Below are 27,323 nucleotides of genomic sequence, written 5' to 3' on the forward strand. Positions count from 1 at the left end.
TTGAGTATAGCCTTTTGTAGAAGGATCTGATGGTGTTTTGAATTTCTTCAGGATCTGTTATGTCTCCCTTTTCATTTCTAATTTTGTTAATTCTGATGTTGTCCCTGTGCCCTCTAGTTTGTCTAGCTATGGGTTTATCTATCTTGTTGATTTTCTCAAATAACCAACTCTGAGTTTGGTTAATGCTTTGAATAATTCTTCTTGTTTCCACTTGATTGATTTCAACCCTGAGTTTGATTATTTCCTGCCATCTACTCCTGTTCGGTGAATTTTCTTCCTTTTTTTCTAGAGCTTTTAGATGAGTTGTCAACTGATAGTGTGTGCTCTCTCCAGTTTCTTTTTGGAGGCACTCAGAGCTATGAGTTTCCCTCTTAGCAATGCTTTCATTGTGTCCCATAGGATTGGGTATGTTGTGGCTTCGTTTTCATTAAACTCTAAAATGTCCTTAATTTCTTTCTTTATTCCTTCCTTGACCAAGGTATCATTGAGGAGAGTGTTGTTCAGGTTCCATGTGAATGTTGGCTTTCCATTATTTATGTTGTTATTGAACATCACTCTTAATCCATGGTGGTCTGATAGGATGTATGGGACAATTTTCATATTTTTGTATCTGTTGAGGCCTGTTTTGTGACCAATTATATGGTCAGATTTGGAGAAGGTCCCTTGAGGTGCTGAAAAGAAGGTATAGCCTTTTGTTTTAGGATAAAATGTTCTGTAGATATCTGTTAAGTGCATTTGTCTCATAGGTTGTGTTAGTTTCACTGTGTCCCTGTTTAGTTTCTGTTTCCATGATCTGTCCATTGATAAAAGTGGTGTGTTGAAGTCTCCCACTATTATTGTGTGAGGTGCAATGTGTGCTTTGAGCTTTACTAAAGTGTCTTTAATGAATGTGGCTGCCCTTGCATTTGGAGCATAGATATTCAGAATTGAGAGTTCCTCTTGGAGGATTTTACATTTGATGAGTATGAAGTGTCCCTCCTTGTCTTTTTTGATAACTTTGGGTTGGAAGTCGATTTTATTCCATATTGGATTGGCTACTCCAGCTTGTTTCTTCATACCATTTGCTTGGAAAATTGTTTTCCAGCCTTTCCTTCTGAGCTAGTGTCTGTCTTTTCCCCTGAGATGGGTTTCCTGTAAGCAGCAGAATGTTGGGTCCTGTTTGTGTAGCCAGTCTGTTAGTATATGTCTTTTTATTGGGGGATTTGAGTCCATTGATATTCAGAGATATTAAGGAAAAGTAATTGTTGCTTCCTTTTATTTTTGTTTTTAGAGTTGGCATTCTGTTCTTGTAGCTGTCTTCTTTTTGTTTTGTTGAGGGATTACTTTCTTGCTTTTTCTAGGGCATGATTTCTGTGCTTGTATTGGTTTTTTTTCTGATATTATCCTTTGAAGGGCTGGATTCGTGGAAAGATAATGTGTGAATTTGGTTTTGTCATGAAATACTGTCATGTTATAGTTATCTCTGGTTAGAGCTTGTATGGTAATTGAGAGTTTGGCTGGGTATAGTAGCCTGGGATGGCATTTGTGTTCTCTTAGTGTCTATATAACATCTGTCCAGGATCTTCTGACTTTCATGGTCTCTGGTGAAAAGTCTGGTGTAATTCTGATAGACTTGCCTTTATATGTTACTTGACATTTTTCCCTTACTTTTTTAAATATTCTATCTTTATTTAGTGCATTTGCTGTTCTTATTATTATGTGTCGGGAGGAATTTCTGTTCTAGTCCAGTCTATTTGGAGTTCTGTAGGCTTCTTGTCTTATCATGGGCATGGCATGTCTTTCTTTAGGTTTGGGACATTTTCTTCTATTATTTTGTTGAAGATATTTGCTGGCCCTTTAAGTTAAAAATCTTCATTCTCATCAACTCCTATTATCAGTAGGTTTGGTATTCTCATTGTGTCCTGTATTTCGTGGATGTTTTGAGTTAGGATCCTTTTGCGTTTTGTATTTTCTTTGATTGTTGTGCCAATGTTCTCTATGGAATCTTCTGCACCTGAGATTCTCTCTTCCATCTCTTGTATTCTGTTGCTGATGCTCACATCTATGGTTCCAGATTTCTTTCCTAGGATTTCTATCTCCAGCGTTACCTTACTTTGGGTTTTCTTTATTGTGTCTAATTCCCTTTTTAGGTTTAGTATGATTTTGTTCATTTCTATCACCTGTTTGGTTGTGTTTTCCTGTTTTTCTTTAAGGACTTGTAACTCTTTAGCAGTGTTCTCTTGTATTTCTTTAAGTGAGTTATTAAAGTCCTTCTTGATGTCCTCTACCATCTTCATGAGATATGCTTTTAAATCCGGGTCTAACTTTTTGGTTGTGTTGGGGTGCCCAGGACTAGGTGGGGTGGGAGTGCTGCGTTCTGTTGATGGTGAGTGGTCTTGTTTTCTGTTAGTAGGATTCTTATGTTTACCTTTCGCCATCTGGTAATCTCTGAAGCTAGCTGTTATAGTTATCTCTGGTTAGAGCTTGTTCCTCAGGTGACTCTGTTAGCCTCTATCAGCAGACCTGGGAGGCTAGCTCTCTCCTTAGTTTAGACTATTCTCTGCAGGCAAGCTCTCTTCTTGCAGGGAAGGTTCCCAGATATCTGGTGTTTGAATCTGCCTCCTGGCAGAAGTTGTGTTCCACTCACCAGAGGTCTTAGGATCCCGTGGGGAATCATATGTGGGTCCTTGGCGGTGTCCGGAGACTCAGCTGGCAAGGCACCCAGGTGCTGGAGTGGACTGGAAGGGATTTGTGCCTCTGCTCAGGCCGGGTTTTCTGCTTCCCTAGTTAATTCAGTCTCCCTTTCTTACTTTTATATGTCCGTGGACCCAAGCCCAAGAAATAATGCTGCTCACTTTTAAATTGGGTTTTTCTCAGATGATTAACACAACCAGTTCCCACCCATCTCTAGGTATGCCCATGGTCCAACCTAATCCAGGCAGTGCCTCATGGAAACTCACTTTCAGATGACTTTATGTAGTGTCAAATTCACAATTAAAACTGACTTTTTCAGACCATGACTGAAATCAATTATTGTGATTTTGCAGGTATGGCATGTATGTGTATGTATTCATTTCTTGTGTATATCAAGATCCCAACTTGTTTTTAAATTATAATATTTTTATCAATTCTTTGAGAATTAAAAAAATGTATACAATGCATTCTGATCATATTCACACCTCATTCTTCCATACAACTCTTTCTGGATTCATTGAATTGCAAGTTTGTTTGTTTCTTTTTTCTTTTTTTTTTTCACAGTCCAACCTGTGTTGTTCAGATAAACATGGATGTGAGATATCCAGTGAACATAGCTGACCTACCAAGGGTCATACCCTGAAAGAAAATGGACTCTCCTTCCTTAACAGCCAAAAATATCCAGAAATTATTTAGCTACATGAAGGAGGTCATTCACGAGCCTTTCTCCACTCCAAATTGGAATGGTTACTGGCTTGATTTTGTGCAGGTAATTGCTGTTGTGAGTTCATTGTTGTAGCAATCCAGCTATGTCCAGTAGACAGTTTCAACCTAGGCTTCCTCTTCACATTATTTTTTATTAGAGAGGTATGGTCTAGTATCGAACCTGAAGGTAAACAATTCATCCAGGATGTCAGGCAAAGGAGTGCAAGGATATGCCTGTCTCTACCTCTTCAAAACTTGGATTTTATGTATGCCCTCATGCTACCTTGCCAGGTGCTTTTACATAAATTATGGTTATCCCATCTAAAAGCTTCAAGTGTGAGTTACAATTTATTTACTGGCTATCCTCCAAGTTAAATTATTACCATTTTTTATATACTTCCAATATTTTTTAAAATTTATTTATTTATTTATTTAATGTATATGTGTACATTATTGCCTTCTTCAGACACCCCAGAAGAGGTCATCTGATCCCATTACAAACGGTTGTGAGCCACTATATGGTTGCTGAGAATTGAATTCAGGACCTCTGGAAGAGCAGTCAGTGCTCTTAACCATGGAGCCATCTCTCCTGCCCCCTATTTCGAAGATTTTTGTAAATGACATTTTAATTTAGTTGACCCATCATCTATGTTATGTGGTTTATAAAGAAAAATGTACTATATCAATTCTTAAATAACAAATGTTGCTTCCTGAATATTGCTTTATTTTAAAATAAATGAAATAATCAAATATGCCATATTTTATAGTGTGATTCTTAACAAACATAAACTTGCATTTCAGATTTACTTAATTAAATATTAAGTAGGTGAGAGTAATAATTTAAATGCTTTGAAGATACCTTGGGTTCCAAGGAATCGATTTTGAGCTGCAGTCTATGCTGCCTGTGGTGATTATTCATTGCGAATAAAAAATAACCAAACAAGTTTTATTTGTGCCATAAAATTTACTTTTTAAGTCAAAGCAGAAAAAAATATCGACTAATTCAAACCATTAACGAATAACCCAAAGTTTTTCTTTTTAAATTTTTATTCTTTCCCTAGAATAGTTCAAGAATAAGAATAAAGAAAATTGTACAGGTTTGAAATCCCACCAACAATGGAGGAGTGTTCCTTTTTCTCCACATCCTTGCCAGCATCTGCTGTCACCTGAATTTTTGATCTTAGCCATTCTGACTGGTGTGAGGTGGAATCTCAGGGTTGTTTTGATTTGCATTTCCCTGATGATTAAGGTTGGTGGGATTGCAAGATTGTACAACCACTCTGGAAATCAGTCTGGCGGTTCCTTAGAAAATTGGACATAGTACTACTGGAGGATCCAGCAATACCTCTCCTGGGCATATATCCAGAAGATGTCCCAACCGGTAAGAAGGACATATGCTCCATTATGTTCATAGCAGCCTTATTTATAATAGCCAGAAGTTGGAAAGAACCCAGATGCCCCTCAACAGAGGAATGGATACAGAATATGTGGTACATTTACACAATGGAGTACTACTCAGCTATTAAAAAGAATGAATTTATGAAATTCCTAGGCAAATGGATGGACCTGGAGGGCCTGAGTGAGGTAACACAATCACAAAGGAACTCACACAATATGTACTCACTGTTAGGTGGATATAATCCCAAAACTTAGGATACCCAAGATATAAGATACAATTTGCTAAATGCATGAAACTCAAGAAGAATGAACACCAAAGTTTGGACACTTTGCCCCTTCTTAGAATTAGGAACAAAACACCCATGGAAGGAGTTACAGAGACAAAGTTTGGAGCTCTGACGACAGGATGGAGCATCTAGAGACTGCCATATCCAGGGATCCACCCCATAATCAGCTTCCAAACGCTGACACCATTGCATACACTAGCAAGATTTTGCTGAAAGGATTCAGATATAGCTGTCTCAAGTGAGACTATGCCGGGGCCTAGCAAACACAGAAGTGGATGCTCACAGTAAGCTATTGGATGGATCACAGGGCTCCTAATGGAGGAGCTAGAGAAAGTACCCAAGGAGCTTAAGGGATCTGCAACCCTATAGGTGGAACAACATTATGAACTAACCAGTACCCCGGAGCTCTTGACTCTAGCTGCATATGTATCAAAAGATGGCCTAGTCGGCCATCACTGGAAAGAGAGTCCCATTGGACACGCAAACTTTATATGCCACAGTACAGGGGAACGCCAGGGCCAAAAAATTGGGAATGGGTGGCTAGAGAAGTGGTGGGGAGGGTATGGGGACTTTTGGGATAGCATTGGAAATGTATTGAGGAAAATATGTAATAAAAATATTAAAATTAAAAAAAGAATAAAGAATAAAGAAAATTAAGACTATTTCCTATTTCAAAAGGTGACATGAGTATTCAATTTCTATTATAACCCCAGTGGGTGTTTGATTAAAAAAAAATTATCCATGCTGTGGGGGTGCAAACATTTAATTCCAACAAATGGAAGACACAGGCAGGCAGATGTCTGTGAGTTCAAGGCCTGCCTTGTCTAGTTCAAGGACAACCCAGAACACAGAGTGAAACCCTTTCTTGAAAATCAATCAGCCGGGCGGTGGTGGCCCACGCCTTTAATCCCAGCACTTGCGAGGCAGAGGCAGGTGGATTTCTGAGTTCGAGGCCAGCCTGGTCTACAAAGTGAGTTCCAAGACAGCCAGAGCTATACAGAGAAACCCTGTCTCGAAGAAAAAAAAGAAAAAAAAAAGAAAAAAAAATCAATCAGTCAATCAATCAATTAATCAATCAATCAATCAATCAATCAACCAACCAACTAACCAACCAACCAACCAACCAACCAACCAACCAACCAACCAACCAACCAACCAACCAACCAACCACACAAATTCCTGAGTGCTTCAGTACTCTTTGTAACCATTTAATTTTTCATTTTCAGTATCATTGCTTTCCTAAAACAAAAGTATCCCAAAGAATCTGTTCAGCTGTATTCAGTTTAAACTCAGATTTATAAGGCAGTTCACACTGCTTCTTTCTCTTTATTTCTTGTTAAGTGATACACATACAGGACAACAGAGCTTGCATTTGGGAACTCCAGTCCAGTTCCTATGTAGTGACTCTTCAAGAGTTAACCCAGCCACATCATTTTTGGCAATGAAACATACATGAATTGATTGCCTCCTGACTGCAAGTAAGTTCATAAGTGATTCTAAACCCAGCCACTCAGAACTGGCAGGACATCCCATAGATCAACCAACTGTGATGGTATTGTTTTATGTTGCTGCTTTTCAGATGTTTACTACCTAGCAGAAACTAATTTATGCATCCATATTAAGACGTGGAAGAAATTTCAAAATGAGACATCCTGATTTATTGGAACCACAGTTGGTATTGAAATTTAGAAGTGGATGTCTTTATGTAGTAAATCTTAATATGTATACAATATTGTCTGGCCTTCGAGAAGAAAGGGAAGCAAACAAAGACACATAAATTAACACTTGTTAAAGGTCATTTCTATATCATCAAACCATCCCTATTGTGGATTTGCTAATTTTTTCAAAGTATTACTTTTTGTTTTTAGCATCTAATATATTTTTGTTTCATATTTATAAGACCATATGTAAAAAACAATCATCAAAGTAAATTAGTATTGATCAAACCAAAAGCAGAACTACTAATATGTGTTGTCAAAGTGTGAGACTCCCTTTGAATTTTTTGGTTTATATTGCCTCATGTATTGGTTATGGCTTCAGAATATTTTCACTCAAATTCAGATGTGTTTTATTTTATTGATGGAGGGAGGAAGAGGAAAGAATTTATTTAACTTACACTTCCACATCATAGTTCATCACCAAAGCAAGTCAGGACAGGAACTCAAGCAGCACAGGATCCTGGAGGCAAGAGCTGATACAGAATCTATGGAGGTGTGCTGTTTACTGGCTTGCTCTCTCTGGCTTTCTCAACCTGCTTTCTTTAGAACCCAGTACTACCAGCACTACCTAATATTAGCTGGGCCCTCACACATTAGTCACTAATTCAAAAAATGCCTTACAGTGGGATCTGATGGGGGTATTTTCTCAATTGACATTCCTTCTTTCAGATATCTTTAGCTTGCATCAAGCTGACATAAAGCTACCCAACACAGATAAGGAAAGATAGGGCTTTTATTGCTATTTAAAACAGTTTTTAAATTTAAATACACCCTAGTCATATTCTTTCTCTCATTCACATCCTTCCAATTCCTTCCACTCCTAATCCCTACCCTTCTAACTTATTTTTTCCTCCAAACAAAAAAATCTCAATTCAATGATAAACCTCCCAACACCAAGAAAACAACAACAAGAACACACAGAAAAGAAAAAAAAAATACTAGCAAGCACCCACCAAAATGTAACCAAATAAAATAACACAAAAATCTGAGAGATACAATCATATGCTGGGTAACTATTCCTGAGCATCAGACCTATTCTGGAATGGTTGATATACCCAGTGTCACTCAATTGAAGAAAACAGATTTTTTCCTCTTCTGCCAGTTATAAATGACAGTTCAGTCATTAATCTTGAACACAGTAGTTAGGTATTCATTCATTTATTTATTCATTCATTTATTTTAAAAATATAATATAATAAAATAAAATATAAAAAGATAACACATTGAAGTTGGACAAGACAAACCATAGGAGGAAAGGAGCCCAAGAAAAGGCACAAGAATCAGAGACCCTCTCATGCACACACTCAGGAATCCAATAAAATGATTAAACTTGAAGCCATAAGACCTGGTGTAGACTAGTACAAACCCTGTGCATACTGCCTCAGTCTCTGTAAGTTTATATGAGCTTTGTCCAAGTTGATGGACAGGACCTGATTTTCTCAGTGTCCTCCACTCCCTCTGGCTCTTACCACCTTTCCTTTTCCTCTTCAACCCTGTTCCCTGAGCTCTGAGTGGAGGGACTTGATGGGGTCCTCCCACTTAGCACTGAGTGGGCAAAATGTGGCACATTGTCATAATGGACTCTTATTCAGCTTTTCAAACAATGCTGTTATAGGACTGGATAGATGGCTCAGTAGTTATGAGACTTCCACCAGTACTGAGTTCAATTCCCAGTAACCACATGGTAACTCACAACCATCTCTAATACAATCAGATGCCCTCTTCTGGTGTGTCTGAAGACAGCGACAGTGTACTCATATATATATAAAATAAATATGTCTTTAAAAATGATATTATGAAAATTCCAGGCAAATGGATGGAACTAGATATTATCATCCAGATTTAAATACCCTAGATTTAGAGAAACAAATATAGTATTTATTCACTTATATGTGCATATTAGCTGTGAAGTCAACAATAACAAAGCTCCAATCCACAGAACCACAGAGGTTAGCTATAGAGTAAGGGACTATAGGGAACAGATAGGTGGGAAAGGGAAATACAATAGATAGTCATGGATAACTGGGGGGCTGGAATGGGAGGATCAAGTTGCAATGGGTTGGGGAAAAGGGGTTGTGGGAGGGAACACACACACACACACACAGAAAGAGAGACAGACAGAGAGAGAGAGAGAGAGAGAGAGAGAGAGAGAGAGAGAGAGAGAGAGAGAGAGAGAGAGAGCTAAAATTAAGAGACATTTGAGATGTAGTATGGACAGTTCCTAAAATGAAATTGCCAAATAACGGGAGAGTAAACATCCCAAGAGGCTGTATCTGTCACCCACTAAAGCTTCCAGCAGTGGGACTGGGTTAAGTCTAATTGAGTTGTTGGCCAAAGGAGTCTGGCAGGAACTGTATTTTGTTTTGATTCATTTTCTTGTGTGAGCCAGGTAGTATAGATTTGGGGCTTTTAGGTTGTATGGTCTTTGTCATACTTACTTAATCCCTATATCGTAACCCAAAGTCACCACAGCACAAACAGATATATAGATATAGATGTAATTGAATACAAATTAATTTTCCAAACAAGCACAGGTTTTAGACATGTGACATCCTGCACAGGGGTTATCTCTGTTCCATCGTGTATATAGGTAAGATGTTTATGAGCAGTGAAAGTTTTGAGACAAATTGAAGTGATGTCTTACGAATGCAGTAAGAAAAGACTAAGAAAAAAATATACAAATATAATTATTTTCAGAACAAAAATTTCCAAAGTCTTTCTTGAGAATCAAAGTGTTGTTTTGCATTATTGTTTGTGTAGGCAACATTTTAACTTTTGTTAATTTATTGTCAGGGCTGTAAAGTAAATTTGTTAACCAGAGAATGAAAAAATCAGTTACTTGCCAAGACTTATCCCTTTCCTTCATGAGATAATTTAGACATGAGCGAACCTGATTTTTGATAAACATTACTTGTTCGTCCAATGTTATTCAATGTGCTATATGCAAGGGATAATGAAATTTCTGCATTAACTATTGACCTAAGTGCTAGTCTTTCAAAGTATCTAAAATAATTGAAAACAATGTCTTGTGATTCACTAAATATTTATATCTTAAGTCAAATGTTAGGGGTCAAAGATGTTCACAATTCGGAAACTGATAGAAGAATAATGTGTCTTCTTTTGCTGCAGCGTTTCAAGCTGTAAAGTCCATTGAAAAAGAGAATGGCGATCTCTTTTTTTGCATCAAGATACAATGCACAAATCAACAGAGGCTTCAACGGGTCTGAATAATTATGGAGTCTTAAAAACGAGATAGTGAAATATCCCAGGATAAATGGTAAGAGTTGTGGCTTTGAATACAACACATTATCCAATCATAATTTTCTATGGCCATATGATGGCTTAAATTATAGATAATGACTTCTTTTATTCAGGAATCCACAATCTCTTTAAGTTGGACACCTCATAATCATTGCTCCAAGTAGAAATGTCACTCACCAGTGAAAAGCTCACCTTTCGCCAACCCCCTCCCCCCCAGAGAAAACTTGGAAGTTCTACCGAGCTCACCCCTATGAAGTACACCCAGGTGATCTATTTTAAATGTCATGCTTGAGAAGTCCCACGAAGACTCATGCTTTGTCTCCCATGGGAATGCTATGTGTATGCCTGCAGCTTTTCTCTTGCTGAGTCTGTTTCTGTTTGCTTTAGGAACACGACTGAGTAGTTACATGATTTATATCTGCTTTCAAACCAGGCTGGAGGACAAATGGTTCTCTGTACAAATTAAAAATGCTGAGGCTTTGGAATCTGCTCTGTTTAGTATTGTTTATCTGGAATGCTGAAGACAATATTGATGCTACCAGATAAGACTGGTCAGAAAATTGGTTGGCAGAAAGCTAGCATGGTATCAGAACAGTGGGAAAGAGAATCTGCCAGTGCGGAATTCTGATGTGTGAGGAACCTCGTTTATCTGCACTTCTTAAATTATCTTCTCTTTGTCTGTTTGGATAGCGATTTCATTACTTGCTTATTTGACTGTATAGATTTCAGCTATATATTGTATGTTGGTATTTTTAAATCCAGACTAGATCTACAGATATAAAAAGTACATTTCTCTATCTGTTTCTCGTAACCAGCCCCAATTACTTAAAATGGAAGGCTAACTGACCATGCATGAAGCTCTGTCTTAAAATTCAGCTTTTTACTGCTCCAAAACTTCCCTTTTGGGTTGTTTTGAGACTGTGATTTGTGGCCGTTATGGAAATGTCACTCAAAGCATCAAGGCAGAGAAAAGGAAATACAGGCAGAGGTAGGGTATGGGCCCAGGTTAAGTGATGCTTTAGGTCTTCATGGGGTATTCTTGACCCCTCAGGTTTGCTAACATCCATCCCTCACCCTTCAACAAGAGTTCCTAAGCTCCACCTGAGTTTTAACAGCAGTTTTCTGCATCTGTTTCCATTTCCATTGGCTGCTGGATGAGCCTCTCAGAAGTCTGTTATGCTAGGCACCTGTCTGCAAGCATCACAGATTATCATTAATAGTGTCAGGGGCTAGCTTTATCCCATGGGATGGGTCTCAAGTTGGGCCAGTCATTGGTTGCCATTCCCTCAATCTCTGCTTCCTCTTTGTTCCTCCACATGTTGTAGACAGGACAAATTGTGGATTGAAAGTTTCATTCTAGGGTTGTTGTCTCTTTCCTCCCACTGGAAGTCTGCCACTTCTGTTTCCATATCCTCTGCTGGTAAGGATCGCAGCTAGGATCACCCCAATAGACTCCCAGAAGCCTCTCCTATCTCATCTTAAGTTAGTCCCAGAAATGCCCCCTGTCTGCTCATTGATATCTGTCCTCATTCCCTGACCACTCCCACAACTCCATGTCTGATCCTCTTCCTATTCCTCTATTAAAAACAAAGACTTCCTGAAATTTGTAGGTAAATGGAAGGAACTGGAGACAATCATCTTGAATGAGGTAACACATACCCAGAAAGACATGTATGGTATGTACATAATTATAAGTGGACATAAAGCACAGGCTAACCATGCTACAATGCACTAAACAAAAGAAACTGGGTAATAAGGAGAGCTTAGTGGAGAATGCATGAATCTCACACAGAAGTAGAAACAAATTAGAGGTGGATGGAGTGAGGGAACTGAGCTGGAGAGAGGGAGAACAGGGGAATAGGCCTGAGGATCTAGCTTCCTGGAAGTGAGTCTTCTACTAGCAGCCTTCAGATGAAGATGTAGAACTCTCACCTCCTCCTGTATCATGCCTGCCTGGATGCTGCCATGTTCCTGCCTTGATAAAATAGACTGACCCTCTGAACCTGTAAGCCAGGCCTAATTAAATGTTGTCTATATAAGACTTGCCTTGGTCATGGTGTCTGTTCACAGCAGTAAAACCCTAGCTAAGACAACTAAATATACAAATCACATATCAAGACATGAAGGACACTTCAGGAATTTAAAGCAGACTTAAGAACAAACTCTCCTGAGAAAATAATGCTACACAGAAGACCATTTAAGGAAAAAGAAAAAAAAATCCAGGCATTTCCCTCCACTCTATCTTTCCTCACTGTCCTGGGATTTGTTGAATTTCACTTTATTGGAAGTAAACTCCTTTTTGATTAAATAGATTTTTCTTCTGACTGTAATGGGAAATTAAAATTTACATTATAAAAATCTGAGAGCTTTGATCCTTATTGGTTGAATAAAGACACATTCACATTGATTGAACCTAGAATATGAATTCCATAATTATTAGAGAGGAAAAAATTAATATCACATAATCTAGATGTGAAAGCCCTGTCATAAGGAGATTTTGTCAGAAACTTTCCACTCATTTTATGACAGTTATATAGTGATCACAGTCCTGGATAAGAACGAAAATCCTGAGAAAGAGCATTAGACTGGAAATAATTATCAAGAGATAGTACTAATGTTTTCCCTGGGATAGGCTTAGATGCAGAAAGCAAGCTAAAAATTTGTTCTAAATGCTTCTACTCCAGAGGACTTCATAGACAATGCTACATTAATAATGATACAGATATGGCAGGGTAACTTTTGAAGTACTAGATGATTTATTTTTCTCATTGGAATCCCAATAGTTTGGATCTCTTAAATTTAGTAGTTAATATTTTTGTTTTCCCTTGCTGCAGTAAAATACCCTAACCAAAGCATCTTAATAAAATAAGAATTCCCGGGAGGGAGCTGCTGAAGCAACTTCAGTAGACATCTTGGTTCCCGGATTCCACCAAGACTAGTTTGCACAGGTGAAAGTGTGGACTAGAGAAGCAAACAGCTTCTGGGACAGGTAGGAGCCACAGCGCTTCTGAGGCAGACCCCTTTTCTGGCTCCAGACCTCCGGGCACCTTCCCTGCCAGAGGAGAGGTGTCGACCCAGCCCAGGAGGGAGTTGCTGGAACATCTGATGGAGACATCTTGGTACCCAGATTCCACCAAGACTAGTCTGCACAGGTGAGAGTGAGGACTACAGAAGCTAACAGCTTCTGGGACAGGCAGGAGTCACAGAGCTTCTGAAGAAGACCCCTTTTCTGGCTCCAGACATTCAGGCACCTTCCCTGCCAGAGGAGAGGTGTCTGCCCTGCCTGGGCAGGCTTTGGCAGAGCACCTGAGGGAGCCATCTTGGTTCATGGATCCCGCTGAGACTAGTCTGCACATGTGAGAGTGGGGACTATAGAAGTTTACAACTTTGGGGAAAGGCACTGTTTGGGGCCTTCATCTTCTGCCAGGAGGAAAGTCCGAACACCAGATATCTGTGTGCCTTGCCTGAAAGAGGAGAGCTTGCCTGCAGAGAGTGCTCTGACCACTGAAACTCAGGAGAGAGCTAGTCTCCCAGTTCTGCTGGTAGAGAATAACAGAATCATGAGAGTAACAAGCTCTAACCAGAGATAACTATAGCAACTGACTCCAGAGATTACCAGATGGTGAAAGGCAGACGTAAAAATCTTACTAACAGAAACCAAGACCACTCACCATCATCAGAACCCAGCACTCCCACCTCAGCCAGTCCTGGGCACCCCAACACACCCAAAAGGCTACACCAGGATTTAAAGGCATATATCATGATGATGGTAGAAGACATCAAGAAGGACTTTAATAACTCACTTAAAGAAATGCAGGAGAACATTGCGAAAGAGTTACAAGTCCTTAAAGAAAAACAGGAAAACACAACCAAACAGGTGATAGAAATGAACAAAATCATACTAAACCTAAAAAGGGAAGTAGACACAATAAAGAAAACTCAAAGTGAGGCAACACTGGAGATGCAAACCCTAGGAAAGAAATCTGGAGCCATAGATGCAAGCATCAGCAACAGAATACAAGAGATGAAAGAGAGAATCTCAGGTGCAGAAGATTCCATAGAGAACATTGGCACAATAATCAAAGAAAATGCAAAATGCAAAAAGATCCTAACTCAAACCATCCAGGAAATTAAGGACACAATGAGAAGACCAAACCTATGGATAATAGTAGTAGATGAGAATGAAGATTTTCAACTTACAGGGCCACCAAATATCTTCAACAAAATTATAGAAGAAAACGTCCCAAACCTAAAGTAAGAGATGCCCATGAACATACAAGAAACCTACAGAACTCCAAATAGACTAAACCAGAAAAGAAATTCCTCCCGACACATAATAATCAGAAAAACAAATGCACTAAATGAAGATAGAATATTAAAATCAGTAAGGGAAAAAGGTCAACTAACATATAAAGGCAGGCCTATCAGTATTACACCAGATTTTTCACCAGAGACTATGAAAGCCAGAAGAGCCTGGACAGATGTTATACAGACACTAAGAGAACACAAATGCCAGCTCAGGCTACTATACCCAGCCAAACTTGCAATTACCATAGATGGAGAAACCAAAGTATTCCAAGACAAAAAAAATTCACAGATTATCTTTCCACGAATCCAGCCCTTCAAAGGATAATAACAGAATAAAACCAATACAAGGATGAAAACCACATCCTAGAAAGAGCAAGAAAGTAATACTTTAACAAACATAAAAGAAGACAGCCACAAGAACAGAATGGCAATTTTAACAACAAAAATAATAGGTAGAAACAATGACTTTTCCTTAATGTCTCTTAATATCAGTGGACTCAACTACCCAATAAAAAGACATAGACTAACAGATTGGCTAGACACAGGACCCAACATTTTGCTGCTTACAGGAAACCCATCTCAGGGAAAAAGACAGACACTACCTCAGAATGAAAGACTGGAAAACAATTTTCCAAGCAAATGGTCTGAAGAAACAAGTTGGAGTAGCCATTCTAATATCTAATAAAATCAACTTCAAACCCAAAGTAATCAAAAAAGACAAGGAGGGGCACTTCATACTCATTAAAGGTAAAATCTTCCAAGAGGAACTCTCAATTCTGAATATCTATGCTCCAAATACAAGTGCAGCCACATTCATTAAAGAAACTTTAGTAAAGCTCAAAGCACATATTGCACCTCACACAATATTAATGGGAGACTTCAACACACCACTTTCACAAATGGACAAATCATGGAAAGAGAAACTAAACAGGGACACAGTGAAACTAACAGAAGTTATGAAACAAATGGGTGTAACAGATATCTACAGAACATTTTATCCTAAAACAAAAGGATATACCTTCTTCTCAGTATCTCATGATACCCTCCAAAACTGACCATATAATTGGTCACAAAACAGGCCTCAACAGATACAAAAATATTGAAATTGTCCCCTGCATCCTATCAGATCACCATGGACTAAGGCTGATCTTCAATAACAAAATAAATAATAGAAAGCCAACATTCATGTGGAAACTGAACAACACTCTCCTCAATGATACCTTGGTCAAGGAAGGAATAAAGAAAGAAAATAAGGACTTTTTAGAGTTTAATGAAAATGAACGAACTATATACCCAAACGTTTGGGACACAATGAAAGCATTTCTAAGAGGAAAACTCATAGCTCTGAGTGCCTCCAAAAAGAACCTAGAGAGAGCACACACTAGCAGCTTGACAACACACCTAAAATCTCTAGAACAAAAGGAAGCAAATTCACCCAAGAGGAGTAGATGGCAGGAAATAATCAAACTCAGGGATGAAATCAACCAAGTGGATACAAGAAGAACTATTCAAAGAATTAACCAAACTCCGAGTTGGTTCTTTGAGAAAATCAACAATATAGATAAACCCTTAGCTAGACAAACTAGAGGGCACAGGGACAACATCAGAATTAACAAAATTAGAAATGAAAAGGGAGACATAACAACAGATTCTGAAGAAATCCAAAACACCATAAGATCCTTCTACAAAAGGCTATACTCAACAAAAGTGGAAAACCTGGATGAAATGGACAAGTTTCTAGACAGATACCAGATAAAAGTTAAATCAGGATCAGGTTAATGATCTAATCAGTCCTATATCCCCTAAAGAAATAGAAGCAGTCATTAATAGTCTCCCAGCCAAAAAGCCCAGGACCAGATGGGTTTAGTGCAGAGTTCTATCAGAACTTCAAAGAAGATGTAATTCCAGTTCTTGACAAACTATTCCACGAAATAGAAGCAGAAGGTACTCTAAGGAATTCATTCTATGAAGCCACAATTACTCTGATATCTAAACCACAGAAAGACCCAGCAAAGAGAACTTCAGGGCAATTTCCTTTATGAATATCGATGCAGAAATACTCAATAAAATTCTCGCTAACTGAATCCAAGAATACATCAAAACGATCATCCATCCTGACCAAGTAGGTTTCATTCCAGGTATGCAGAGATGGTTTAATATATGGAAATCCATCAACATAAACCACCATAGAAACAAACTCAATTACAAAAAAAAACAAGATCATCTCCTTAGATGCAGAGAAAGCATTTGACAACATCCAACACCCATTCATCATAAGTCTTGGAAACATCAGGAATTCAAGGCCCATACTTAAATATGATAAAAGAAATCTATAGCAAACTAGTAGCCAACATCAAAATAAATGGTGAGTAGCTGGAAGCAATCCCACTAAAATCAGGGAGTAGACAAGGCTGTCCTCTTTCTCCCTACCTATTCAACATTGTACTTGAAGTCCTAGCAAGAGCAATTCGACAATAAAAGGATATCAAGGAGATACAAATTGGAAAGGAAGAAGTCAAAATATCACTTTTTTGCACATGATATGATTGTATATATAAGTCACCCTAAATATTCCACCATAGAACTCCTAAACCTGATAAACAGCTTCAATGAAGTAGCTGGATATAAAATTATCTCAAACAAGTAAATGGCCTTTCTCTACACAAAGGATTAATAGGCTGAGAAAGAAATTAGGGGAAAAAACACCCTTCTCAATAGTCACACATAATATAAAATACCTTGGCATGATTCTAACTAAGGAAGTGAAAGATCTGTATGACAAGAACTTCAAGTCTCTGAAGAATGAAATCAAAGACGATCTCAGAAGATGGAAAAATCTCCCATGCTCATGGATTGGCAGGATCAATATAGTAATAATGGCTAACTTGTCAATAGCAATCTACAAATCAATGCAATCCCCATCAAAATTCCAACTCAATTGTTCAACGAATTAGAAAGAGCTATCTGCAAATTCATCTGGAATAATAAAAAACCTAGGAGAGCAAAAACTCTTCTCAAGGATAAAAAAATCTCTGGTGGAATCACCATGCCTGACCTAAAGCTTTACTACAGAGGAATTGTGATAAAAACTGCTTGGTACTGGTACAGTGACAGACAAGGAGACCAATGGAATAGAATTGAAGACCCAGAAATGAACCCACACACCTATGGTCACTTGATCTTTGACAAGGGAGCTAAAACCATCCAGTGGAAAAAAAGACAGCATTTTCAACAAATTGTGCTGGCACAATTGGTGGTTATCATATAGAAGAATCTGAATTGATCCATTCCTATCTCCCTGTAATAAGGTCAAATATAAGTGGATTAAGGAACTCCACATAAAGCCAGAGACACTGAAACTTATAGAGGTGAAAGTAGAGAAAAGCCTCAAAGATATTGGCACAGGGGAAAAATTCCTAAATACAAGAGTAATGGCTTGTGCTTTAAAATCAAGAATAGACAAATGGAGCTTCATAAAATTGCAAAGCTTCTGTAAGGCAAAAGACACTGTCAATAAGACAAAAAGGCCACCAAAAGATTTGGAAAGGCTATTTACCTATCCCAAATCAGGTAGATGACTAATATCAAATATATATAAAAAACTCTAGAAGGTAGACTCCAGAAATCAAATAACCCCATTAAAAAATGGGGCTCAGAACTGAACAAAGAATTCTCACCTGCAGAATACCGAATGGCTGAGAAGCACCTGAGAAAATGTTCAGCATCCTTAATCATCAGGGAAATGCAAATGAAAACAACCCTGAGATTCTATCTCACACCAGTCAGAATGGCTAAGATCAAATATTCAGGTGATGGCAGATGCTGGCGAGGATGTGGAGAAAGAGGAATGCTCCTCCATTGTTGGTGGGATTGCAAGCTTGTACAACCCCTCTGCAAATCAGTCTGGCGGTTCCTCAAAATATTGGACATAGTATTACTAACTGGTAAGAAGGACACATGCTCCACTATGTTCATAGCAGCCTTATTTATAATAGCCAGAAGCTGGAAAGAAACCAGATGCCCCTCAACAGAGGAATGGATACAGAAATGTGGTACATTTTCACAATGCAGTACTACTTAGCTGTTAAAAGGAATGAATTTATGAAATTCCTAGGCAAATTGATGGACCTGTAGGGCATCATCCTGAGTGAGATAACCCAATCACAAAAGAACTCACACAATATGTATTCACTGATAAGTGGATATTAGCCCAGAAACTTAGAATACCCAAGATATAAGATACAATTTGCAAAACACATGAAACTCAAGAAGAATAAAGACCAAAGTGTGGACACTTTGCCCCTTCTTAGATTTGGGAACAAAACACCCATGGAAGGAGTTACAGAGACAAGATTTGGAGCTGAGAGGAAAGGATGGATCATCTAGATACTGCCACACCCGGGGTTCCATCCCATAATTATCCTCCAAAAGCTGACACCATTTCATACACCAGCAAGATTTTCCCAAAAGGACCCTGATATAGCTGTCTCTTGTGAGATTATGCGGGGGCCTATCAAACCCATAAGTGGATGCTCACAGTAGGCTACTGGATGGATCACAGGGCCCCCAAAGGAGGAGCTAGATAATGTAACCCAATGAGCTAAAGGGATCTTCAACCCTATAGGTGGAACAACAATATGAACTAACCAGTATGCCCTGGAGCTCGTGTCTCTAGCTGCATATGTATCAGAAGTTGGCCTAGTTGGCCATCAGTCGAAAAAGAGACCCATTGATTGTGCAAACTTTATATGCCTCAGTACAGGGGAACGCCAAGGCTAAGCAGTGGGAGTGGGAGGGTGGGGGATTGGGTGGGGGAGTATGTGGGGGACTTTTGGGATAGCATTGGAAATGTAAATGAAATAAATATCTAATATTAAAAAAAAAGAAAAAAAGAATTCATTTTGACTCCTAGTTTCAGGTGTCTTTGTCATGAAGAAGAGCCAGAGCACAAGGAGCATGAGGAAGTTGGTTACATGGTACCCATCGTTGAGAGGCAGGGGTTGAAAGCAGCTTACCTTCAGCTAGAATGCTCTTTCTTATACCATTCAAGACAAAAACCCAGGGGATGATGCTGTGCATTTTTGCTGTGGGTCTTCCTGCCTCAAACTGAATGTAAACAATTCCTCTTAGGCCATTCCAGAGCCTTAATCATCCCTCACAGGATGTAATGATTAGGCTTGTCTCTAAGGTGATTCCAGATACTATCAAGCTGATCAATAACACTAACGATTGTACTTTATATTTTTACTGAAGAATAATAAAAGAATTTTTTATAAAAATCTTTTTAGTTAAGAGGATACAAACATTCGGATTCAGTAATGTGTTCTGAATCTGCCGTATTTTGGAACATGAACTAAATGAGACCACACAGAATCACTTCATTCCCTGATCTACCTGGGGGGTGGCAGACATTTAACATATTTCCACAACCATGTAGCAGATTGGAAAGATTATGAAGCTGTGCATGGGAACTGTCCTCAAACAATTCCTAATGGGGAATTACAAAGTAATCCTGCTCCTTTGAGCCTTGAATGTTGTGACACCATGGCTCACACTTATCGCTCCCTCTCAGACATCAGAATTAAGCTCCAGTAACCCAAGCTGATATTGGGCCTGTCAATGCAAAGTTTATTAATTATCTCTCCTTTCTTGTATGCATTATGCTCCATTTCTCTCTGTCTCCTTCACTTCCCAAATAATCTAGGACACCTATGTATGTTAGAACTAAGCCATGCTGTAGCCAGTACATATCTTTCTGACAAGTATTTTGACAATAATTCCTTAAATCATTAATTGTGTAACTGAGATCCCAAACCAAAATATACTTTTCAAAATATTTGAACTTACAGTGGTGGGTTATTTTATATTGACTTATAAAGAAACTTTGAGCATTCAGGCAATTTTAAAGTCATTTGCAAATCACACAGAGAGAAAACCAACCACTTAATCACTGATTGAACCCTTGCTTACTTTCTCTTGTCTGTATGGAAACAGGAGATCATAAGCAAGAGGTAAGTTTAATACTATATGCATTTCTTATGATTATAGCTATGTATTTCCTTATGTATTTTAAGACATTGAAAGTATATACGTGTCTATCATTACTCATCAATGCAAATTTATAAATATTTAAGAGATGAAAGTTAGAGAAGGTAGCTACTGGAAACAAGTATGTGTCAGTGTGTTCTTTCTTGAAAAAAAGTTCTGCATCTCGTTAGTGTACTCGAATTTCCTGAGAACGCTTTACTTATGTTGTTTTAATATGAACTTGGTCATTAAACTGTTTTAATAAAATTTTCTCTTTTGTGTAAAACATAGTTATATTTGTTCAAAATTATTGGCTTTCTTCATCTGAAAAACATTATCTGACAAATAAGCTCTGTGAACTCCACACTCAGTTCTTGTTCTTCATGTCTGCATGATATGCTGTTCATTGATATAGCAATGTTTCCTCTAAAACCTTTGATATTTACTTTCACCAAATAGGCCTTGAACTTAATGTTTCTCAGCAACACAGGAAGCTCACTTGGCCCTCAGAAACAAAAGAATTGCTGTGTTTAGAAAATATCAGCTTTACAGTGAAGAATAGAAGTTCATCTACCCTCTATTCATGTTTGGAGTCTCTACTTCTCACTGCATTGTTATGAGCTGTTAAGTTGGGGCTGGTTAGATGAAGTTACAATAGCCCCAACCTTGAGAACAGATTGTTATCCAGAGAGTGTTTGCAACTTAGAAAGGATCTGTCTGGGAATCGAATAGGCAAACCCTGATTTTAGCCTTGTCATCTCATAAAGCAGTGGACATTCCAGACTTGTTCCAACCACTGTCAATTAAGTAGCGGAGCCAAAGCAGACCTTTGTGTTTACCCTGAGCAGTGGAATGCTTGTGTAACTAAGACCTACTCATGTTGATGTGCTTGGAGACTGGGTGAGTCATTCAGCATAATCCAGAAGAAACAAATGTGAAGAGTTATTGTCACTAATATTAAGAAGGAAAACTGTAGAACAGTCAATGGTTTTTTAAGTGACAAAAAATGGTGGCAGTATTTTCTGTGGGTTTTGTAGGCAGTAGAACTTATTTATGGTCCTTATATAGATGATTGTGGAGCAAATTTTTTAATTAGATATTTTCTTTATTTACATTTTAAATGTTATCTTCTTTCCCTGTTTTCCATCCAGAAACTCCCTATCACATCCCCTCTCCCCCTGATACTATGAGGGTGCTCCCCCCATACCCACCCACTCCCACCTCCCTGCCCTGGCATTCCCCTACACTGGGGCATCAAGCTTTCACAGGACCAAGGTCCTCTTCTCCCATTGATACTGTACAAGGCCATCCTCTACTACATATGTGGATGGAGCCATGTGTTACTCCATACGTATTCTTTGGTTGGTGGATTAGTCCCTGGGAGCTCTGGGGAGTCTGGTTGGTTGATTCTTGCCTGAGTTTCTTGCCTCATCTGACTGTTCATGGTAAGTGACAAAAGGAGATAAAGAACTGGAAGGTGAGGTTTTAAATGGAGAGAAACACAAACAGATTTCAAAAACCCTGAGAATATCCAGCTGTACTGCTGGGTTTTATCAACTTGACACAAACCTAGACAATTCAGGAGACAGGAAGTCTTAAGTGAGAGACTGCCTCTAGGAGATTAGCCTGCAGGCAAGTCTGTGTCTATCTTGATTAAGAATTGCTCTTGGAAGGTCCAATTCGATATGAATGGTAACATCCCTAAGTAGGTGGTCCTGAGTTGTATTACACAGAAGGATGAGCAAGCAGGGAAAAGCAAGCCGGTAATCAGCACTCTGCCGGTAATCAGTTCCTGCCTTCAGGTTCCTGTCTCAAGTTCCTTTGATCATGGACTGTGCTAAGCCAAACAAACTACACACACACACACACACACACACACACACACACACACACACACACACACACACATTCTTCATTTACATATTTATTTTTCAAATGCTATCCCCTTTCCTAGTTTCCTCCCCGAAAGTCCCCTATACCATCCCCCAGCCCTGCTCCCCAACTCACCCACTTCCTGGTCTGGCATCCCCCTGTACTGGGGCATATGATCTTCACAAGATCAAGAGCCGCTCCTCCCACTGATGGCCAACTAGGTCATCCTCTGCTACATATGCAACTAGAGACACAAGCTCTGGGGAGTACTGGTTAGTTCATATTGTTGTTCCACCTATAGGGTTGCAGACCCCTTTAGCTCCTTGGGTAATTTCTCTAGCTCCTTCACTGGGGGCCCTGTGTTCCTTCCAGGTTCTTATTGTTATAATGTTTTATCACAGCAATAGGAGACCTGAGATATCTTACAACAAAAGAGAAAATGTTTTCTGAAGAAATTGTAAGACTGCTTCTTAGTACTCATGTGATCTTACTTCAGTGGAAGACATGGATGGAGAGAGGATTATGCTCACTGATACTTCCAGTTTAACTTAAGGGGATCTAAACATAGATATACTTGCTAGGTGTTCGTTCTACACCATCAGGCCAATTGGAAGGAAATGTAGACTGCTTCAAGAAAAAGAAAACATATCTTTAAGGCAATTCATGACATATTAGCATAAATGACTCATTTTCAACAAGCCAGAGGGCTTCTGATACAAGCTTTGGGATGGAACCACCCAGAGCACTCTGAGAGAAAGTGCACAGTCAACAGAGATTGGGACCTAGGATTCTTTCCCTTTATGTGAAAAAGCAGAGTAATCAGGCTAGAGAGAATTATTATTGAAACTTAAGAGATACTTGATGCCAGGCACGGTGGCATACACCTTTATTCCCAGAACTTGGGAGGCAGAGGCAGGTGAATTTCTGGGTTCGAGGCCAGCCTGGTCTACAGATTGAGTTCCAGGACAGCCAGAGCTACACAGAGAAACCCTGTTTCGAAAAACAAACAAACAAACAAACAAAAAACAGCCAAACAAACAACAACAACAAAAAAGAGAGGTACTTGCGTCTACCTTGCTAGTTTTAGAGTTCTTAAAAACAGTTATCATTTCCTCTTTGCGTTCTTGTTCCTTTGGAAGGAGAATGGGTATCAATTCTTGCCTGATTACTCTATTTAAATTTTTTTATTTATATTTTGAGATTAGCATTTATTTTTTATAATTGATTAAATTACTTCATTTCCCTTTCTTTTTTCCCTTTAAACTCTTGCACATACCCCTCCTTTTAATTTTTTTAGATTCATTTCTTCTTTATTTTCATTAATTGTTATATATATATATGATATAAATATGATATATATATATACATATACATATATATCAGGAATTGAAAAGCATTTTTATCTAAACCATAAATGTAATTCAAGTACAGGTTCATAACTTGGGTGTAATTTTGCCTTAGAATGAATAACTCCTAAAGTTTCACTATAGAAAAGTTAGATATTCTTTGGAAAATTGTCATTTTAGAAATAATGTTTATCTGAGTGAAGATTTGGTGGGATTGAGGATGAGGCAAGAAGAACATGAATTTTGAGTGCTTTGGACATAATAGCTTAGATTGAGTTTCACCCTCTAAAAATTACTGTGCTGGGTCACTAACACAAGACATGAGCCTCTTTGGTTGTGCATATTTTATAAGGCAGTTGTAGTTAGATATGGTGGAAAGCATAAGTCTCTCCTGATTTAAATATTAACATTGGTAAGAAGAGGATAGACACAGCATATGAAGAGAGAGAGAGTGTGTGGAAGAAGGAAGCCATCTACAAATCAGAAAGCAGGAACACATATTTAATGGTAGATTTTGATTTCATCCTTCCTATTACCAAGTAATGTGAAAAACAAATGCCCATCTTTAATCCAACTAATCTTTAGTATTCGTTTACAGCAGCCTGATCAAAGTCATGTAAGTGCATATTTTTAATTAGCTCAACCAGTCATTGAAAAGCATTTTTATCCCTACTATGAATGTAATTCAAATGCAGTTCAGTTATATTTTATAATTAGTAGAAATATACTCTATTCATCATAATTAACCTCTTAACAACATTTCTCAGTAGACTAAGTTTTTTTTTTATAAATGATGCCTATAGGAATAAAATGCATTTGCCAATATTCAAAAGCTAAAGCATTCTTCAGAAAATAGATTAAGAAGGTGTAGGAAATTGAAAAACACCCTCAATGGTCACCCTGTCTTTTATCCTCAGACTTCATGTGAAGTACTATTTTATACCATGATTAAAGGTGCTATTTTTCTCTCTGACCCCAAATAGGTAGTCAACATTGTTTTCTTAGGGGCCCCAAACTGCTGTTACATGTTATAAACCAAAGGTTGGATCTCCAGGGAGCCACAGCAAATAGAGCTAGTTTTCAGAGTTCTTGTTGAAAATATTTTACCAGGTTTTCTTTGTGACTGACAATGACAAAGAGTCAAAAGTCCAGAATCCCAGGTGACATGGCTACTTGAACAAATAGCTGTAGCTATGGAAGACTTCAGGAAGTGAACAGTGAACTCCTAATCAAAACAAGAATCAGTTCTCTCATTGTCAGCACAAGGACAAGGAGTCTTAACTGGCTTACTGGACTCTAAACATTGTTGACAGTGTTTAAATGGTTCATGTTCTGGCAGACCAGTGAGGAAACCTCTGTTAATTACCTGTTTCATTGCCCTGGCAAGAAGCATCCTTGAAGGTTGATTTCAGTTCACAGTTTTAGAGTATAGAAGTCACTGTGACAGGACCCTGAAGTAGCTGGCCAGACTGTATCCATAGTCAGTAAGTGGGGAATAGTGCTCCTATGTCTTTCTTTCTTCTTCTTCTTCTTCTTTTTTTTTTTTTTTAATCCAGTCAAGAGTCCCAGTCCGTGGACTAGTGACACCCATGCAATGATGATCTTTTTTCTTCAATTAATCTAATTTAGGTAATCCCTCACAGTTGTGTTCAAAATCCTGTTTCCTTGGTAGTTTTAGATTTTATCAAACCGTTAGTATTAAACCTTTGTTTGCTATATGTTAATTATTTAAAAAAATTAACTACTAGGGAAATTAGCATTGGTAACCTGTGAGTTGTGTTTTATGTAGAGGAATTTTAATCCAGTAACATGGCTGTTCTGGTAAGGGATCATATCCAGAGACACTTTATGTCTATGTGACCTGGCATGATACAGACATGCCCTTAGTGCATATCTCTGGCTGGATACAGATGCAGATGCTGGTGTGTGCATGCGTGTGCATGTGTGTCAGTTGTATCAGGGCAGTTTTACAGAGACAGGTTGCAGAAAGAACAAACTAGACACAGGTAAAAACAGAACAAGCTGGAGAAAAAAAAGGAGACAGATTACCAGAGTAAGTTTGAGACCAAGCAGAGAATTTCAGTGAGAAGCTTAGAGAAGCCGTTTAAATCAGTCACCATGGAAAGGCATTATGAGCCAGAATAGCTGAGTTAAACCAGCTAGCCAGAGTTCAGAAAGAGTTAGAAATGGTGAGCTTATTCATCAATAATCCTCTGAGATAACAATCATATCTAGTGAGTAAAGGTTACATTAACAGTCTTATGCTAATGACTTACCAGAATTCAGGAAAATACTATTTGAGCAAGTGTAAAATACATTTTGAGTAATTCCATATGTATAAGTGATAATAATTAATAAAATAGTTGGTAAGAAATGAAACTAAAATTTATTCTTTTAAATTGTGACACAAGTTTACAAATATTGTCAAAATGGTCAAATATTCAAATGAAGTTTTATATCTTTTAATTGTGATCCAAAATCAGGTGTGTGGATGGGAAAGAAATAAAACTCTTAAGGACAAATGGAAGAATAAAAAAGGGGAGGGGCTGAAAGGAGAAAAAGAATGATGGGTTTTCCAATTTTATATGCATTTTAAATCCAGATTTGTATTTGTGAGAGGGCAATGTGTGTGTGTGTGTGTGTGTGTTTGTGTGTGTGTGTGTGTTTGTGTGTGTGTGAAATGTTCCTCAATTGAAAGAAAAAAGGGGAGTACTTAGAAGAAAGAGGAACTAGACCACTGTAATAGTAGAGTTATCTCAAAGAATAGAATTGATGGAAGAGTTAGGGGAAAGACTGAAGGAACTGAAGGGGTTTGCAACCCCATAGGAAGAACAACAATATCAACCAACCAGAACCCCAAAAGCTCCCAGGGACTAAACCACCAATCAAGGAATACACATGGAGCGACCCATGGCTCCAGCTGCATATGTAGCAGAGGATTGCCCTATCTGGCATCAATGAGAGGGTAGGTCCTTGGTTATGTAGAGACTCGATAATCCAATGTAGGGAAATTCTAGGGCAATAAGGCAGAAGTGGGTGGGTGGATAGATGAGGGAGCACCCTCATAGAGGAAGTGGAGAAGGGGAATGGGAGAGAGTGCCTGTGAAGGGAAAACAGAGAAGAAGGATAACATTTGAAATGTAAATAAATAAAATAACTAATAAAAAGTACTTTATAGAGAAAAAGAGACCTAACTAATTCAAAATCATTTAATAAAACAGAACATTCCAAAGCCAAAAAGAATAAAATTGATGTAGAATATAATGTAATATAATATATACAATATTTTAATCTAAAATCCTTGAGCTGGATTCCACTTTGGGCCTGTCACTGGACCTTCTTTTTCTCTGATCCTCTCCATTTCCATCCCTGCAGGAACAATTATGGGTCAGAGTTTTGAAGATAGCAAACCTCTCCCGCATTTGATGCCCCGTCTTCCTGCTGGAGGTGGGCTCTATAAGTTCCCTCTCTCTACTGTTAGGCATTTCATCTAAGGTCCTTCCCTTTGAGTCCTGAGAGTCTCTTATCTCCCAGGTCTTCAGTGAATTCTGGAGGGTTCCCCCCACCTCCTACCTCCTGAGGTGGCCTGTTTTCATTCTTTCTGCTGGCCCTCAGGGCTTCAGTCCTTTTCCCTTACCCAGTACCACATCAGGTTCCCCTCTTGCCACCCCCACACTCCCTCTCCCTGTCCACTTTCTCTCCCAGATCCCTCTCTCCCTCCCACCTTG

Source organism: Mus caroli, unplaced genomic scaffold (assembly GCF_978045245.1).
Source record: "Mus caroli unplaced genomic scaffold, Mus_caroli_1 scaffold_16, whole genome shotgun sequence".
NCBI classification, from domain to species: domain Eukaryota; kingdom Metazoa; phylum Chordata; class Mammalia; order Rodentia; family Muridae; genus Mus; species Mus caroli.